Here is a 13,861-nt window from a genome sequence, read left to right on the forward strand (position 1 = left end):
ATTTATTCACCTTTCAGTTTTAATTAAGTGTCCCCTTATTCTACAACTGTGTCCCTTGTTCAAAACTCGCCCACGGGTGGGAACATCTACTGTACCCTGTCAAGGAAACGTGTGTGTTTCAAGAAGGTCACTCCACATTCTTCAGAACTCAAAAGAATAATGGCTGAAACTTCAGCTTTTCTTGATAAATCAAACCTTCATCCCGGGAATCTGCCTATTCAACTTCTTCTGGCTAGCATCCAATGCCAATGTATCCTTTCTTAAACACAGGAATCAAAACTATGCACTGTACTCAGGTGCTGCCTCACCAACACCCTGCCCCTACCAATACAACTGGTGGAGCCTAAATTTATGTAATTAATTAATCTAGGATCTATAGGAACAAGAGTAGGTCAATCAACTCCTTCAGCTTATTTCACATTCAATGTGATCTTGACTGATCTGTGGCCTAACTCCAAATACCTGCCTTTGGACTGTATCCCTTAATATCTTTGTTGAATAAAAATTTATCTATCTCAAATTTAAAACTTACAACTAATGTATCATAAGCTATCGTTTGTGGTAGAGAGTTCCAAACCTCCCCAGCCCATTGTGTGTCGAAGTGCTTCCTAACATTTCTCCTGAACAGTCTGGCCCTAATTCTCAGACTATGTGCCTAGTTATAAACCAGTGGAAATCGTTTATCTTTATCTACCCTGTCATTTCGTATTAATATCTTGAAGACTTCGATCAGATTACCCCTTAACCTTCTAAATTGTAGAGAAAACAGGTCTAATTTGTGTACTCTCCCCTCATAGCATAACTCCTGAAGTCCAGTTATCGTTGTACTCTATCTGTACTTCCTCCAAGGCCAGTCTATCATCCCTGCAGTGTGGTGCCCAGATCTCCTCTCAGTATTCCAAGCAGGGTCTAACTATGGTTTTGTACAACTGCAGCATAACTTCTGCATCCTTATACTCCAGTCATGTAGATATAAAGGTCAGCACTCCATTAGCTTTCTTTATTCTTTTCTGCATGTGTTTGTGACATTTTAATGATCTATGCATCTGAGACCCCAAATCCCTTTTGGACATCAACTTCATACCGTCTAGAAACACCCAAACTATCCTGTCCTGGTCCAAATGGATAACCTCATACTTACTTGCATTGAATTTCATCTGCCACAGTTTTGCCTATTCACCGAGTCTATCACTACGTCTTTGTAATTTTATGCTATCCGTCTACATTGTCTACAAAACTTTGTCTCATAGTAAATTTGAGTATATGACTGCCTATGCCATTATCCAAGTCGTTAGTTTATAATGTGAATAACTGAGGCCTTAACATGCATCCTAATGGGACACCACTGGTCACCTACACATTATCCCTACTTTCTTCAATAAAATGAAGAACTGCAGATGCTGAGAATCTGTTGCCTTCCACTGTAATTTCAGAAATTTGACCTCAATTCCATGGTCCTTTACCTTAGTTAACAGCAATTGTGTCAAATGTTTCTTTAAACATCCTCTACTGTTTTGCCCATGAACAGATTTTCCCAGCTTACCGTGGACAGTCTCTATTACATCTTATTAAAGTCGGCCTAACTTTAATCTAAAACTCAGGTAGCTGATTTATACTTTTCGTTTTCAAAAGCTACATTGAACTCAATCATTTTATAATTGCTATTTGTTCAATGTTCACACACAATTGGGTTACTAATTAAATACAGCTCATTACTCATTACTAAATCTAAAATAGTTTGTCCCCTAGTTGCATCCAGGACATTTTGCTGTAGGTAACTATTTCAGATACCCTCCAGAAATTCACTCCCTTTCTGACAGGTGCGTGCCTGCCTCTCCCTATCTACGTTAAAGTTAAAGTCTGTGGATGCCAGAAATTTGACATAAAAAAGAAAGTGCTGGAAATACTCATCAGCTTCTTAATTAGTCAGGGGATCAAGGATTACGGGGAGAGGTCGGGAGAATGGGGTTGATAAACATATCCGCCATGATTGAATGTAGGAGCAGGCTCAATGGGCCCTATGACCTAATTCTGCTCCAATATCATATAGTTTATCTGTGGAGAGAAGCAGAATGAACATTTCAATTACAATATGACGTTTCTTCAGAATTCCACACCTTCCCAAAAGTCCACCCTCAAACAATACCATGATAGAACCATGACCTTTGATTCATTCCGTTGAATCATAGAATCCCGACAGTGAGGAAGCCTGTCGAGTCCACACCGAACCCCCCCCCCCGCCACACCCGAAGAGCATCCCATCCAGACCCAGACCCCTGTAACCCTGTATTTCCCATGGCTAACCCACCTAGCCCGCACATCCCTAGACTTCTTCGCATTCTGTGGGATTATGCTGTGCCCAAACTGGTTAAATGACAGTGGAATCGTTGGTATCATCACACTTATTAAGGATGACTATTCCAGTCCCTGTTGTCAGGTGTTACTGACATGTACACGCAGGCTGGCCTATTCTCTACACTGTCAGACATCTACGTCCCGGCAACAATTGGCAATTGCATTTTCCAATGCGTTCATTGGCTGTGAAACACTTTAGGTCAGCTGGAGGATATGAAAGGTGCTGAATAAATGCACCCTCACTCTCCTGTACTTTATTTCCCCACTAAACGTTCTGGTGGCGACAATGGGAGATGGTGGATGGAGAAGGAACAGTAAGTAAGGCACCATGAGAGAAGTTTAGCGTTTAATGTTGAATGGCAAGCTAGGGGACATTGTAGAGATCCAAAGCTGCAGTCTACAGGCAATGAAAGGTGAGGGTTATTGAACCTTGCCAGCTGTGCAGGGTAGTAACTGATTATGGATCCATTGGTCACATTCTTGCCTCACTTTGGAGGCCCTTGAACATCGGGCTGATACTTCAGAGTCAGTGCTGAGAGAGATGCTGCACTGTCAGAGGCACTACCATCAGCCTCTACCAGCCCTTTAACATGAAGGAGTTCTCCAGTATTTATCCTTCAAACGAGGCAACTACAAATCTGACCAGCTGGTTCTGGTCACTCTGTGGGATCTTGCTTTGTGTGTGGTTGTGAACATTTCCTACCTTACACCAGTGACCACACTTTGAAAATGATGAGCTCACTGTCAGGGTCACCGGCCTGTGAACTAAACAGACATTCCAGAACAAGTGCTTGCATAGCACACATGAAAGCTCCTTCAAACAAGGCGATTCCTTTATCTTAGCCTTCCGTCTCTTTGTGTTGGACACTAACTAGTCCAGACCTGTCCAGCTATCACTCAATATGAATGATAGCTTTGATAATGAGATTTACTATGATGCAAATCAGGCTTCAAGCTCCAGGTAACAATGGACGGTGCCACTACCAACTGAAACACTGAACACAAGAACAGCAGGAGGCCTTTCAGCCCCTCCAAACCTCCAAACTGTTCCACTATTCACGGCTCCATTTACCCTTTTGCACACCCCTCCACCTCACCCACATTCTCTTAATACCCCAGTTAACAAAGATTAGAACATAGAACAATACAACACAGGAACAGGCCCTTCGGCCCATGATGTTGTACCGATCATGATGCCAAATAATCGCTTCTGCCTGCCTATTGTCTATCTCCCTCCATTTCTTGCATATTCATGTGATTATCTAAAAGCCCCTTAAACGCCCCTCACATACCTGCCTCCACCACTACCCCTAGCAGCACGTTCCAGACCTCTACCACTCTCTGTGTAAAAAACCTGCCCCTGACATCTCCTTTGAACTTTCCCACTCTCAACTTAAATGCCTGCCCCCTAGTTTTAGACATTTCAACTCTGGGAAAAAGATTCTGACCGTTAACCCTACCTGCGCATCTCATAATTTTACAGACTTCTACAAACTCTCTCCTCAGGTTCTGCTGCTCCAGAGAGAAAAACATTGATCAACTTGATTCAGACTCTCTCTCCTGCCCCTTGTGTGTAGAATGTGCCTAAATTCACTCCTGTGAGGTAATGAACTTGGGAAGGGTTAACAAGGGAAGGGGTGGTACGATAATTGGTATGACCCTGGAGAGTACTGAAGATTGCAGGGACCTTGGTGAACATCGCTAGAGATCCCTGAAGCTAGCACATGGTTAATGTTGTTCAGAAAGCACATGGTCTGCCTCTGAGATTTAGGAGACACTCCTTACTCCTGGACTTCCCAAAGTATTTTCTCTATATCTACCCACAGCTGCTCGATGTTAACACCCTGTGTCAGTGCTGAATGCATTGAAGGCACTACAATCCTTACAGACCCGAGGGCTGCTCCCTCAGGGAGGGAGGGAAAACTGGTGGTGGTTTTGCTAAGGGTCGCCACACCTCAGGCAAAGAGAGAGATTGAGAAGGAGTCCTTCATGGTCATCTCAGATCGTGCAGGAGTTGAACCCACAGTGTTGGTATTACACTGCATTGCAAACCTGCCAACTGAGCTAAACCAACCCCCACACTGTACACTATAGCAAGCAGGGTCCCTGCTGTGCTTTTGATAAGCCATTCTCCACCAGCTCAGATGCTAATAGACCCCAGTATCTGACCTCCAGTTTTCATACAACTACGGAACAGAACTTTACAGCACAGTGAGGAGGCCATTTAGCCCAGAGGTGTAGCCCATTACTAGTTTTTGTTTGTTCCGATGGCAAGGGGAAGCAGTATTATGATGCCAGGGTGAACAATCCTTTCAATGCCATCGTCTGAGGTAGTGGTTGTGATGCCATTGGGCACCGATCTCGATCTCCCGGGGCAGGAGTTCAGTATCTGGGTGATGGCCTCACTGGGAATGGCCACACTCCCAATGGGTGGATGGTAGTGGGTGACCCTTCACTTGCTCCTCCCTGTTAAAGTAGGTCTGTCAACCTGGAAAAGAACCCCATCCAGGTGGCAAGCTGTAGACCAGCCACCGGACTCCTAGTTCACCAGGTGAAAACATACCCTTACAGTGGGTAACGCTTTCACCTCAGAGACAGGATCACGCCTGTTCAAGGAAAAAACAAGGTCTGCAGATATTAGAAGTCAGAGTCGACAGATGTGAGGCTGGAAGAACACAGCAGGTCAGACAGCATCCAGGGGGGGGTGGGGGCAGGAAAATCAACTTTCCAGGCCAAAACCCTAAGCAGTTCAACAGACATTCAGAATCTTGAGCCCGTGGTCCAGGCTGCCTCCTCCCTCACCTCTATCCAAAGCCCTAAAGGAGTCTTCCACATTCATCAAAGTTTCACCTGCACATCCACTAATATCATTTATTGTATCCCTTGCTCCCGATGTGGTCTCCTCTACATTGGGGAGACTGGGCGCCTCCTAGCAGAGCGCTTTAGGGAACATCTCTGAGACACCTGCACCAATCAACCAAACCGCCCCGTGGCCCAACATTTCAACTCCCCCTCCCACTCTGCCGAGGACATGGAGGTCCTGGGCCTCCTTCACCGCCGCTCCCTCACCACCAGACGCCTGGAGGAAGAACGCCTCATCTTCCGCCTCAGAAAACTTCAACCCCAGGGCATCAATGTGGACTTCAACAGTTTCCTCATTTCCCCTTCCCCCACTTCACCCTAGTTCCAAACTTCCAGCTCAGCACTGTCCCCATGACTTGTCCGGACTTGTCCTACCTGCCTATCTCCTTTTCCACCTATCCACTCCACCCTCTCATCCCTGGCTTATCACCTTCATCCCCTCCCCCACTCACCCATTGTACTCTATACTACTCTCTCCCCACCCCACCCTCCTCTAGCTTATCTCTGCACACTTCAGGCTCACTGCCTTTATTCCTGATGAAGGGCTTTTGCCCGAAACGTCGATTTCAAAGCTCCTTGGATGCTGCCTGAACTGCTGTGCTCTTCCAGCACCACTAATCCAGAATCTGGTTTCCAGCATCTGCAGTCATTGTTTTTACCTCTCTAGTTCTTTGCCAAGGGCAAGTACTGCTATCGAAGGAAACTGCAGCCAATTTGCACTCACCAAGATCCCACTAAACCACCAAGTGTTAAATATTTAGTTTTATGTTATTTCAAGAGGTGCTGCTATCAAAAGCCAGCATTTGTTGTCCATCACCAATTACCCTTGAACTGAGAGACTTTTTTGGGCGATTGCAGGTCTGTAGCCAATCAGGGAAGGCTCAGGCAAATTTCCTTAATAGTCATTCACTGAGGGGTGGGAGGGAGGGTGAGCTGTGAGAAGGATGATGGAGATGCTTCAGTGAGATTTGGACAGAGTGAGTAGGCCAGTGTACGGCAGATGAGCATAATGTGGATAAGTTTGAGATTATCCATTTTGGCAGCATCTGAATAGCAATTTATTGGGAAAGGGGAAGGTGCAATGACACCTCCACATCCTTGTACACCAGTTGCTGGAAGTCTTGCAGTAATTGTACAGGGCTCTGGTGAGATCATGCCTAGAATATTCTGCGCCATTTTGGACTCCTTTATCTGAAGAAGGATGCTCTGGCGATAGCAACTAATTTACCAGGCTAATTCTTGGGATGGCAGGATTGATGTATGAATAGAGACGAGACCCATTAGGGTTATATTCACCGGAGTTCAAAAGAATGGCGAGAGGGAATCTGAAAGGACTAGACAGGATAAGTATAGAAAGCATGTCCCCAGTGACCTGGGATTCCAGAACCAAGGGTCACAGCGTAAGGATACGGGGTAGTCCATTTCGGACTGAGATGAGGAGAAATGTCTTCACCGAGAGAGTGGGGAGCCTGGGGGATTCTCTATCATAAAAAGTGGTTCAGGCCAAAACACTGAATGTATTCAAGAAGGATTTAGAAATGGTTTTAAGGCATGTACATGGGAGAGAAAGCAGTGACAGGGGACTGAGCTGGATGGTCAGCCATGATCACACTGAATGGTAGAGCAGGCTTGAAGGGCTGAATGGTCTTCTTCTGCTCCTAATTTCTATTTTAGTATTACTGAATCAAATGGGCTGTTACAACAAACAATAATAGTCCCTGTTACTAGCTTTATAACAGCACAATTATTAACTGAAACCAAGTCCTACCGATGGCTTTGAATCCATTTCCCAAGAGAACAGGCCTGAACTGCTACTCCAGTGACATTACAATGACACCACTATCTCCTTGGCAAGCTAATAGATGATCCATTTCCTCTTCAGTGTGCCAATGAAGGAATAGCTATGGCCCAGAATACAAAGGACAGCTTTTCACTTTGTACATAGGGTTACGGAAATCCTCTTGTGTCCACCCACCAGGGCAGAAAGGACCTTCATTTAACCCCACAGCCCAGTAATGAATTGGTCTCAGGCTATCTGATGTGTGAAACAAGGTGCAAATCCTTTTCTTGATAGTTCTCCACTTACAGAATGTAGCATTACATATCTCTGCCTCCCATCTCCTAACTCACCCAGTGTCCCAGCAGTCATATAGAAACAGGAGGCCATTCAGCCCTTCGAGTCTGTTCCATTGGTCAATGAGATCATGGCTGAACTGTGGCCTAGCTCCACATACCTGCCTTGCCTTGCAAGCCCCTCCCATCCTTTGTGTGGACAAGTGCTTCCTAATACCTCTCCTAAACAGTCTAGCCGTAATTCTCAGACAATGCCCCCTCATTCTAGAATCCCCAGTCAGTGGAAATTGTTTATCTTTATCTCCCCTGTCTTTTCCTGTTAATGTCTTGAAGACTTCAATCAGATCACTTCTCAACCTTACAAATTCTAGAGAAAACAGGCGTAAATCGTAGAACAAAAACAGAAATTTCTGGAAAAGCTCAGCAGGTCTGGCAGAATCTGTGGAGAGAAATCAGAGTTAACATTTCAGGACTGGTGACCCTTCCTCAGAACCATATTGTTTAATCTCCCTGACACCTGAAGTCCAACCCATCTTTATATTCTTTTGACTAAAGCCAATTAAATCAAATCAAGTCAAATTAAAAGATTATTGCATCTTAAGAGGATGTAATAGGGAAAAAAGAAAAAAAGGTCAGAAGAAGAAAAAAAAGGAGTTTAAAAAAAACAGGAGTGTCAGACGTCCTATTCACTCTGAGAGCTGACTCTGAGGGAGCTGGAATCAGTGTCAAAGAGTGAAGGACTCTGCTCTAAAAAAAATAAAAAAATGTTCAATGAAAAATTAAAAATTAAACTAAAATGTTGTTTTCCTCCAGCCTGTGGTACCCGTTGGCCACAGGAGGCCTCAAGCATTTTGGGACAAGCGTGGGTGTAACCATAGAAGATATGCAGGTACCTGGGTATAACAGCCTTTGGTCAGGAGCAGTAGCAGACCCAGAAGGAGGTCCTCCAGTGTGATCTCCATATTTGGAGTGTAGCTAAAACACAGCCAAACATCAACAAGCAGATCCCTCAGCTAATTAGACAGGGGCTACAGCTGAGTACACCCAGTGTATACATGGAACTATGGATTCCTCAAAGCCACAGAAACGTTGACAGCCAAGGACCCTTAACCAGTGTAATCACCTGATTGCATAGGACTGTTGCATGTAACACCACCTTCCCCCCCACACCCTACCCCACCCCAAGCCAATAGCATTACCTACTCAGGATATTCTATTTTAAAATCAACCTGCCCAGATATGTTAATGACACACCTACACAGCTGGTGGGACTTGATCCCAGGCCTCCTGGCTCAGAGATAGGGACACTACCACTGCTCCACAAGAGTCCACATGTGCTCAAAACACTTGCTTATGTCAAGAACCTGCACATGGAGTCCTTTAACATTGCAGGGGGGGAGCTGTGTTGCAGCTTCCACACAGTCCCAACTAACCAGGAAACTCTCCCACTCTTACCATTTGCTATGGGCACCACAGTGGTTAGCACTGCTGCCTCACAGCACCAAGGACCTGGGTTCAATTCCACCCTTGGGTGTCTGTCTGTGTGGAGTTTGCACATTCTCCCCGTGTCTGCGTGGATTTCCTCTGGGTCCTCCCACAGTCCAAAGATGTGCAGGTCAGGATGGATTGGCCGTGCTAAATTGTCACTGTAGTTTCCAGGGATGTGCAGGCTAGGTGGGTTAGCCATGGTTAATGTGGGATTATACAGATTAGGTGAGGCGGTGGGTCTGATCGACAAGGTTCCCCATGGGAGACTGATTAGCAAGGTTAGATCTCACGGAATACAGGGAAAACTAGCCATTTGGGAACAGAACTGGCTGAAAGGTAGAAGACAGAGAGTGGTGGTGGAGGGTTATTTTTCAGGCTGGAGGCTTGTGACCAGTGGAGTGCCACAAGGATCGGTGCTGGGTCCTCTACTTTTTGTTATTCACATAAATGATTTGGATGCGAGCATAAGAGGTACAGTTAGTAAGTTTGCAGATGACACCAAAATTGGAGGTGTAGTGGACAGCAAAGAGGGTTACCTCAGATTACAACAGGATCTGGACCAGATGGGCCAGTGGGCTGAGAAGTGGCAGATGGAGTTCAATTCAGATAAATGCGAGGTGCTGCATTTTGGGAAAGCAAATCTTAGCAGGACTTGTACACTTAATGGTAGGTCCTGGGGAGTGTTGCTGAACAAAGAGACATTGGAGTGCAGGTTCATAGCTCCTTGAAAGTGGAGTCGCAGGTAGATAGGATAGTGAAGAAGGCGTTTGGTATGCTTTCCTTTATTGGTTAGAGTATTGAGTACAGGAGTCGGGAGATCATGTTGCAGCTATACAGGTCATTGGTTAGGCCACTGTTGGAATATTGCATGCAATTCTGGTCTCCTTCCTATCGGAAAGATGTTGTGAAACTTGAAAGGGTTCAAAAAGATTTACAAGGATGTTGCCAGGGTTGGAGGATTTGAGCTATAGGGAGAGGCTGAACAGGCTGGGGCTGTTTTCCCTGGAGCATTGGATGCTGAGGGGTGACCTTATAGAGGTTTACAAAATTATGAGGAGCATGGATAAATAGGCAAAGTCTTTTCCCCGGGGTCAGGGAGTACAGAACTAGAGGGCATAGGTTTAGGGTGAGAGGGGAAAGATATAAAAGAGACCTAAGGGGCAACTTTTTCACGCAGAGGGTGGTACATGTATGGAATTAGCTGCCAGAGGATGTGGTGGAGGCTGGTACAATTGCAACATTTAAGAGGCATTTGGATGGGTATATGAATAGGAAGTGTTTGGAGGGATATGGGCCAGGTGCTGGCAGGTGGGACTAGATTGGGATGGGATATCTGGTCGGCATGGATGGGTTGGACTGAAGAGTCTGTTTCCATGCTGTACATCTCTATGACTCTATGATGGTGATACTCTTTGGTGCAGACTTGCTGGGCTGTATGGCCTCTATCTGCACTGTAGGGGAATTTATAGGCATGGGCACATCAGAAAAAATTTACAAATTGATGATCAACCTCTTGGTCACTTTACAATGTACCTGCCATGGCTGTCACGTTCTGAGGTGGGCCTGGAACATGGGATGTGCTAGCCCAGAGGTAGGTGCACTACCCACTGTGCCACAGACCTCCTCCACCATGCCCAAGATCTTTACTTGATCAACACCCTCCATCAATTTATCTTTGACCTTAACAACAGAAAAAACACATTTCTTTTGTTAGTAATGATACTTTGAGAACCCAGTGCTCCCTCAGAAACTTAGTCCTGATAATCTCCCCAAGCACAGAGATGGGAGGGAGTGTTTTAGCCAAGGTCATGCTCACACCTCCATCTAAAGTATATGGACGACTGGGGAAAGTGTCATTGTGCTGGGAATCACTGTGTGCTGTTTTCCAAACATGTTTAGATGGAGGAATTGTACTCCACTCTCCGTCTAGCTCTCAGGTGTTGGCCAGATCCTGTTCACATACACAAACCAGTTTTGAGGCTCTTTGCTTTTTTCTGAAATTCTACCCAGTGATTTATGCGACAGATGTCAAGTCATGTTGGGAACTAGGAAAAATAAAACTGCCTGTTGGAGAATATGGAAAAATATTCACCACTAGCTTTGAGGGAAGACAAAGTACTCCCTTGGACATTTCAATCATGCATTATATCACATCGACCTGTCTAAGTGCAAGTGTTGTTATTTAATTCACTCTATTCCTTCTCTGCGTCCCCCGTTCCTCCAGTTCTCCTCCCTGTGGGCATTTGTCATGTCTGTCTACACAGGCTGGGCTGGTGCTAAACTTATTGTTAGTTTGTTTTAAAAATAAGGGAGTGTCAGACTGTTATTTATTAAAGATGCTGTATAAATACAATCAATCACTTTATGTGTAATTCACCTGATCTTCATTTGCATTGATGGCGTTGTCAGGAGTCTCAAGATTTTGGGTTCAAGTCCCAAAGTTGGCATTCCTGTGCAGTATTGAGGGAGTGCAGTACCATTGGAGGTGCTATTTTTCAGTTGAGATATTAAATCAAGCCCAAATTGGCCTTTATAGGTTGATGTAAACAATCTCATGGCACTATTTCAGAGAACAGCACGGGAGTTATCCGTAGTTGTTCAGGCCAACATTCATCTCTCAATGTGAAAAAGGACCATAACTTGAGTACTTTAAAGATATTTCTTATTCTCACTTTGGACTTTTTAAACTCTGTATTCCCTTGCTAATCCATTTTTTATTTAACTATTTCAATTCTGTAACAACACTAAGTTTGCAGTTTTTGAGAAGAGTTTGAGGTTGATGCCAAGGGGCCGGAGTAGTCTGGTCGTCATCTTTGAGATATCTTTGATGTGTGGCAGTGTGGTTAGACTCTCTGGACATGCCTTCTTATTTGGCATCATAGTAGCCCACAAATCCACCAACATACTGAAACAGCTACTGATGAACCTAAAGGACCCTGTACCAGGAACCAGTGAAACAAATGTCATTTACAAAATACCCTGCAAGGACAGCAACAACACTACATCTGACAGACAGGCAGGAAAATAGCCACCTGGATACATGAACACCAACTAGCCACCAAAAGACATGACCAGCTATTGCTAGTATCCTTATACACAGACAAAGAAGGACACCACTTCAACTGGGACAACACATCCATTCTAGGACAGGCTAAACAGAGACACACAGGGAATTCCTAGAGAGTTGGCATTCAAACCAGAACTCCATCAATAAACACATCGATTCGGACCCCATTTACCAACCCCTGAGATAAAGAACCAGGAATTATATTCCCCACCTTAACAGATCAAGACACAAATAGAAAGTGGGACATAACACCAGCACTTCACCGGAGGCTCATTGATGGTGTGACCTCACACCGTGAGGAAATGTCTGAGAACAAACCTACCAGCTCAGCGAGCAAACTTACAACCTGAACACTTAAGGTATCTGTACCTGGGTATCCAGTACCTAAGATGCCATTGAGGGGTGACATTACAAATTTTTCACTGCACCCAATCAAGTGCATGTGACAATAAAGGCAACTCTAATTCAATTTACATCATAACATCTTTCCAATAATATGGAGGTTAGGTGGATTGGCCACGCCATTAAAAGAGACCTAACGGGCTACTTTTTCACAAAGAGAGTTGTGCGTGTATGGAATGAGCTGCCAGAGGAAGTGGTGGAGGCTGGTGCAGTTATAGCATTTAAAAGGCATCTGGATGGACATATGAATAGGAAGGGTTTAGAGGGATATGGGCCAACTGCTAGCAAATGGGACTAGATCAAATTAAGATATCTGGTCAGCGTGGACGAGTTGGACGGAAGGGTCAGTTCGTGTGCTGTACATCTCTATGATTCTATGACTCTATGCTAAATTATCCATTGTATTCAGGAATGGGGAGGTTAGGTGCATTAGCCATGGGAGATGTAGGGTTACAAGCATAGGGTAGTGTGATGGGTCTGGGTGGGATGCTCTTTGGAGGATTGGTGTGGACGTATTGGGCTGAGTGGTCTCTTTCACTGTAGGGATTCTGTGATGATTTAGAGATTCTACTCAGAGGCTAGGAATCCTGCAGCCGCTAACTCACCACATGACTCCCTAAAACGTGTCCACCATTTACAAGGAGATAGTGAGAACTGCAGATGCTGGAGAATCAGTATCAATAAAGTGTGGAGCTGGAAGAAGCAGAGCAGGTCAAGCAACATTAAGGGAGCAGGAGAGTCAACGTTAACGAGAGAAACGTCGACTCCCCTTCTCCTCTGAAACTGCTTGACCTGTTGCACCATCTACAAGGCCCAAGTCAGGAGTGTGATGGAATACTCCCCACTTGTCCTGGACTGGTGCAGCTCCAACAACACTCAAGAAGCTTGACACCATCCAGGACAAAGCAGCCCACTTGATTGGCATCCAGCCATCACCTACAACCTTCACTTCCTTCACTGCCAACGCACAGTGCCAGCAGTTTGAACCATCTAAAAGATGCAACAACTTGCCAAAGCTAGTGAGACAGTACCTTCCAAACCAAAGACCGTTACCATTTGGGAAGACAAGGGGCAGCAGATACATGGGGACACCGCCCCCTGCAACTTCCCATCCAAGACACTCACCATCCTGACTTGGAAATATACCTCCTGTCACTAGGTCAAAATCCTGGAATTCCCTCCCTACCAGCATTGTGGGTCTATCTACAGCTTATGGATTGCAGTTCAAGAAAGCAGTTAGGGATGGTCAATAGTTGCTGGCCGAGTCATTGATATCTATATCCTCTGAATAAATTTTTAAAAATTACAAGTTATCTGTTTATTGTCAGATTAGTGTGTGTGGGGGGGAGTTTTGTTGCATACAGACTGACTGTGCCTTCTCTACACTGACTGCTCATCTGGATGTCAGATAATCAGTTTGATCATTTAGAGTCATGCAGCAATCCACACTAACCACGTTCCCAAACTGAACTAGTCTCACTTGTCTGTATTTACCCCATATCTCTCCAAACCTTTCCCAATCATGAACTTATCCAAATGTCTTTTAAATGTTATACCTGTACCCATATCTACCACTTCCTCTGATAGTTCATTCCACACACGAACCACTCTCTG

At 44.9% G+C, this 13,861-nt stretch overlaps 1 protein-coding gene across 2 annotated transcripts in view; it reads right to left on the bottom strand.

Annotated features, from left to right (window-relative positions):
- wnt11 (wingless-type MMTV integration site family, member 11) overlaps window positions 1–13,861 on the bottom strand; it is a 113,346-nt gene that overhangs the window by 71,673 nt on the left and 27,812 nt on the right. The gene's annotated exons all lie outside the window — the stretch shown is intronic.

This window comes from Chiloscyllium punctatum, chromosome 9 (assembly GCF_047496795.1).
Source record: "Chiloscyllium punctatum isolate Juve2018m chromosome 9, sChiPun1.3, whole genome shotgun sequence".
NCBI classification, from domain to species: domain Eukaryota; kingdom Metazoa; phylum Chordata; class Chondrichthyes; order Orectolobiformes; family Hemiscylliidae; genus Chiloscyllium; species Chiloscyllium punctatum.